Raw genomic sequence first — 6,267 nt, 5'->3', positions numbered from 1 at the left:
CTCCCGAGCCTCGGCCCCTGCTGCCGTTCAAATTTGAATTTCAGCGCCCCGGAGCTGCGCAGGCGCGCCGAGTGGGGGGTGTGTCCCAGCGCCAGGGCGCTCACGCGGGCACGTGACTCCCTAGCCGGGCCGGGAGGTGAGAACTGCGGCTGCGTCCAGAGACCCGCCGGCGGAGTCTATTTGCGCGTGCGCTCAAGGCCGGGCACAGGCTTCTCCCCTGGGGCTCCATAAGTTCCGCCCTTTCCCTTTCGTTCAGCCTTCCTTAAATCGTTAGCGGTAGCTCGGTACCCGGGATAGCCCAAGCCCAGCCTTCCCTCCTGGCTGGACCCCTGGTCGTAGTGGTCATCCAGGCCAGGCCTCCCCTAGGGGGAGCTCTCCCCACGGCAGGAAGGCTCGTACCCCAGGAGAGCCGCAGAGGTGCCCCAGGCTCCCTAGTGATATTTTGTATCTACTTGTATCCGGTTGCGGATACCCGCAACGCGCCGTCTGGGCGCTGCCAGCTCTTCAAGCGGGGCCCCATGTGGGAGCGTTTTCTCCCTAGAACGTGTTCTGCGGACCCTGGAGAGCCCGTGCCTGACAACAGACAATTCTAAGTGCTCGCCCATTGCCTGCTCCCCTAGCATAGACTGGGACGCCACTTCCCAGGAGAGCTGAAAGCAAAGTGGGGCAAGGGGGGTGCGGGACCAGATACTGACCCCCTGAGAGTCCCTTACCGGAGGCAGCCAATAGCTGGAGACCTGGGGCTGCCGGGGAGGCTGCTGGCTGGAGTCGGGAGGACCAGAGTTCAAATGTGACCCCAGGCACTTCCTAGCGGGGGGACCCTGGGCAAGTCACTTCACCTCTGCTGCTGTGAAGACCAGATGGGATATGGGGCAGCTAGGTGGCTCAGGGGCTAGAAAGCCAAGCCTAGAGGCAGGAGGTACTGGGTCCAACCTAGCTGTGTGACCTTGGGCAAGTAACTTAACCCCCATTGCCTAGCCCTTGACTTTCTGCCTTAAGAGTTAGTTACGAGAAAAGAAAGTAAGGGTTAAAAAAAAAAAAAAAGACCAAATGAGGTAATGCATGTAAAGTCCTTGGCACAGTACCTGGCACATAGCAGGCATTTAGTAAAGCTTGTTACATCCTTTTTTTTCCAACTGAATAAACTCCAGGGTCTCCCTGTTACTTCTGGGAGCAAGTATTAACTCCTGTATTTGTTATTTAAACCCTTTCCAGCCTAGCTCCAACTTCCCATTCCAGCAGGAGCTTGGGGCCCCTGGAAACACTCTCTGTCTGTCTCTGTCTGTCTGTCTGTCTGTCTGTCTGTCTCTCTCTCTCTCTCTCTCACACACACACACACACACACTCAAACTCTCTCTCTCTCTGCTTCTCTCTCCCCCTCTCTGTCTGTGTGTCTGTCTCCTTTCTCTCTCAGCTAAACCAGCGTCCTCAGCAGCTCCTCACACTCAGGGTGTGTGTGTGACCCTGGGCAAGTCACTTAACCCCAATTGCCTAGCCCTTACTGCTCTTTTGCCTTGGAACTGGTACTTAGTATTGATTCTAAGAGAAAGGAAGGATTAAAAAACAAAACTAAAAACATACATTAGCCACATAGCAAAAAAGATAGAACAAACCATGAAAAATAAAAGTGAAAAATGCACTAAGAGTCCAGAGTCCAACAGTTCTCTCTGGAAGCAGACAGCATTTTTCATTGGCAGATAATGGTTGTCATTCAGCACTGGTCAGCATTACAGCCTTGCCCTTAGCGCAGTGTGTGATGGTCTCCTGGGTCTGCTCCTTCACTTTGCATCAGCTCATCTAAGTCTTTCCAGGTATTTTCTGAAATCTTCCTGCTCAGCATTTCTTATTCCATCCCAGGCATGTATCATAGGCTGTTCAGCCGGTCCCCAGTGAGGGCATTCCCTCCACTTCCAATTCTTTGCCACCACAAAGAGCTGCTCTACATTGTTTTGTCTAGGTAGCTGCTTTCCCCTTTCCCTTTGATCCCTCTCGCTAGGATGGCCACTTGGTAGAGCTATTGTTGGGCTAAAGACAGTTTTCTAACCCTTGAGGAATAGTTGCAAACTGTTCTCCAGGATGGTCAGACCAGTGTACAACTCGCCCCACATCTCAGTGTCCCAGTTTGTCCACACCTGCTCCGGCATTTGGCTTTTCTGATGGCTGTGAGAGGATACCTCGAGTTGTTTACATTTGTATGTCTCTATTACTGGTCTGAAGCATTTTTTCATCATCTGAAAACTGCCTGTTCATGTCCTCTGATTATTTGTTTGTTTGTTTCTTTCTTTATTTTTAACCCCTCACCTCCCGTCTTGGAGTCAATCCTGTGTGTCTGTTCCAAGGCAGAAGAGTGGTAAGGGCTAGGCAATGGGGGTCAAGTGACTTGCCCAGGGTCACACAGATAGGAAGTGTCTGAGGCCAGATTTGAACCTAGGACCTCCTGTCTCTAGGCCTGACTCTCCATCCACTGAGCTACCCAGCTGCCCCCCTCTAATTATTTATTAATGGCTCTTACTGCTTATCACTTTGGCTCAGTTCTCTGTATATTTGGAAAACAAGACCTTTTTGAAATTCACCGTGCAGAATTTAATTGTGTAGATCTATACTTCCTGATTTGAGTTTTTTAGTTCTCTCAACAAAATCACTGTTTGACTTTCAAGCATCCTATCAGTTATGTTGAATCCAAGGAGACCAATTTCAGCAATCAACAAGACCTTTCTTAGAGATACGTAAAGTATATTCCCAGTTTCCAGCTTTTCCTTCTAATTTTGGCCACATTGGTTTTATTTGTGCAAAACCGTTTAAACTGCATGTAATTAAAATGATCCACGTTACCTCCTGTGATCCTTCTGTCTCATTTGGTCATAAACTTATCTCTTATCCATAGATCTGACTAGTAAAATCTTTCTGTGCTCTCCTGATGTGCTTATGCTATTGTCCTTTATGTCTAAATCTCATAACCATTTTGGCCTTGGTATGGTGGTCTATGCCTAGTTCCTGCCAAACATGTTTTCTGCTTTTCCCAGTTTTTGTCAGATATTGAGTTCTTAGTAACGCCCCCACCCCAAAAAAATCCTTGGATCTTCAGGTTTATCCAACACTAGATTATCATGGTCATCTATTACTATATATTGTACACCTAATCCATTCCACAGCTCCACCACTCTATTTCTTATCTGGTTCCAGATTGTGTTGACAATTACTGCTTTGTAATATTGTTTGAGATCTTGCTTTTTTTTTTTTCCATTGATATTCGTGGCCTTTTGTTCCTCCAGATAAATTTTATTATTTTCTCAAGTTCTACAAAATAATCCTTTACAAATTTGGTTGGTATGGTGCTGACCAATTACTTTAGGTAGTATTGTCCTTTTTAGTATATTAGCTCAGCCTAACCATGAGTAATTAATATTTCTCCAGTTATTTAGATCTTTATTTGGGGGAAAATTTTGTATTTGTGTTCATATAGTTCCAATGTGTGTCTTAGCAGGTTGACTTCCAAGTATTTTATACTATCTGTAGTTATTTTATCATCTCATTAAAAAAAAAACAACCACACACACACAAAAAAAAAAAAAACAACCTTAACTTCTGTCTTAGAATCAATTCTAAGAACTAGGCATTTGGGATTAAATGATCTGCCCAGGGTCACACAGCTAGGAAGTGGCTGAGTCCAGATTTGAACCCAGGACCTCCTGTCTCCAGGCCTGGTTCTCTATCCACTGAGGTACCCAGCTGTCTCTATTGGTAGTTATTTTAAATGGAATTTCTCCTCCTTCTAGGTTTTATTGGTAATACAGAGAAATGGTGATGATTTGTGTGAGTTTATTTTAATCTGCCACTTTGCTGAAGTTGTTACAACTCGTTTTTAGTTGATTCTCATCTGTAAAAGAGATGGTTTTCCTTCCTCATCACTTCTGCTTTTCCCTTCGATCTCTTGTTCTTGTCTTTCCACTATCATTGGCATTTCTAGTACAACATCTAAATGCAAGGATGATAATGGACTCCACTGCTTTCCCCCTGATCTTACTGGGAAGGCTTCTAGTCTATCCCCAATCCAGAGAGTGCTTCCTCTTTGTTTTAGATAGCTACTCCTCACTTTAGGAATGGATCCATTCTTTTCTTATGCTTTCTAGTTGCTTTTCATTGGAATGGCTGTTGTATTTTGTCAAAAGAGTCTTCTGTTTCTATTAATATAATCAAATGCTTTTCATGGTTTTGGTAATCATACGGTCTGCTATACTTTAACACCAAGATCATTTCTGAGGGACAGACAAAAAGTTCTCCGGGGGAAGGTGCCCCAAGCTGAGCTTCCAAGGGAACCTGCGACTCAGAAAGGCAGGCGGGAGGAGTTTGTATGGGGGAGGGGGGAGGAGGGGGAGAGGGCGGCGCGGCAGAGGCTGGAAAGACCCTTTTGGCTGGGCTGGAAAGGCATGAACGGAGCAATGGGCTGCAGAAGGAGGAAGGAGCCCGCAAGAAGCCTTCAGTGAACAAAAGCAGAAGAGGGAGTCACTGGGGTTTCTCGAGTACGTAGTGGGGTGACAGCGTCAGACCCGAGCTTTAGGGGCACAGGAAGGAAAGCTTCTGCATGATAGTAGCTCCTCTCTGCTGGAGGTGCTGGGGCCTCCGCCAAGGAAATAAGCCCTGCTTTGGACGCGCTTCCCTTCAGTTAAGGTTAAAACCATGACGTGACTACGCAGACCCAAGATAAAGCAGCTAAGTACCGGGAAGGAAGGTGAGGAAGGAGACAATGCTGGGGAGGGGGGGGGGGGGGCTGCTTCTCTCGCCCTCCCCACCTAGCCTGAAGACAGTTTTCACTGGCCCCACCCCTCTGCCCCAGCAGACCAACACCAGCGCTTTCCCTCTCCCACTTCTGGGGTAATGGGGGGCGGGGAGCTCCCAGGCAGCTGGAAGGTGCAGTTTGGGCTCCCTCTAAAAGGTCTGCCAACCCTCGACTAGAGTGTGGGAAGTGGGAAGGGCGAGCTGGGGAGAAGGCGGGAGATTAGATTTTATCTTAGAGCCCGAGTTCTTAAACTGGAGTCGGAACCTGTAGTTTTAAAATAGAGTAAGAGGGCTGTGTGCGTGTGTGTGTGTGTGTGTGTGAATGCTGGTCCTGAATTCAAAGCCAGCCCCAGACACTTCCTATCTGTGTAGCCCCTTCACCTGTTTGCCTCACTTGCCTCGACTGTAAAATGGGGCTTAATCCTAGCACTACCTCCCAGGGTCACCCACAGTACAATCCTCAATAAAACCCCTCCTCCCGGTTAGTTTCCCCTGTAATCTACAATGGGCACCTTGGGGAGGCGGGGGCCCAGAGTGGGAGACTATGGAGGCAGACCTAGCAGGAGGGAACGATTCCTGGGCATGCCCAGGGAGTGGCAGGCTGGTTCAATGGAAAGAGCGCCAGCCTGGAGGCGGGAGTTAGGGGGTGCTGGTGGTGGTAAGGCGTTGATGCCCCAGGCTCATGTCCCTCAGGACCCCTTGGCCTCGCTTTCTCTTCAGTCCCTGGAGCCAGGCCCGGCGCCGGGACGGGGTTAGTGGGTGCCTGGGCTCTTGCAGCGTAGGTTCCGCTCCGGCTGCCCCAGGGCCGGCTCGCGGAGTCCCGGAAGCCCCAGGTAAGAGGAGGAGGGGGCGGCGGCCGCTTGCCCAGAGCTCTAGCTGCTAATGGATGCACTGGAGGCGGGCTCGCGGGGCCTGCCGGGACTCGTAGTTCTGCTGCTCCCGCCCAGCCTACGAGCCGGCCGGGGGCGGGGCTCCGGGCCACCAGGATAGGGGTTCCGGGCGCGGTATCCTAGCAACGTCGGGAGCGGCGCACGTCACTTGCTGTCCGCAGGGAGCTGGCCTCAGGCACCAGCCGAGACCTCAGGCCGCCCCCCAGTAGTAGCCGGCTCCCCTAAGCCACCCCGCTGCGCCTCGCCACCCCGCCACTGCCGCCCCGCCGCCGCTGCCGGCCGCCCTCCGCGGCCCGAGAACCGGCCCCGCGGGCTGCGGGAGCACCTATGCCCAAGGCGGCGCTGACCGCCGCCCCCCGCGCCCCGCTCCTCCGCCTCCTGCGCCTCGGCCCGGGCCGCTTCGCGCACCGTCGCCCGAGCCTAAGCCCCGCCAGCCCGGCCAGCCGGGCCACCGCCTCCCGCCCGCCGCTCCTGCCGCGGCGCATCTCAAGCCCCCGCCGCCCCCGCCGGAGCGCTGAGGCCCGGCAGAGGCCCCAGGCTGCGGGCGGCCCCGCGAGGCCGGCGCTACCCGCGCTCGGCCGCCGCCGCCGCCTCTGCCGCC

Source organism: Gracilinanus agilis, chromosome 1 (genome assembly GCF_016433145.1).
Source record: "Gracilinanus agilis isolate LMUSP501 chromosome 1, AgileGrace, whole genome shotgun sequence".
NCBI classification, from domain to species: domain Eukaryota; kingdom Metazoa; phylum Chordata; class Mammalia; order Didelphimorphia; family Didelphidae; genus Gracilinanus; species Gracilinanus agilis.
The sequence above is the reverse complement of the archived record's forward strand: the minus strand, read 5'-3'. Positions refer to the sequence as shown.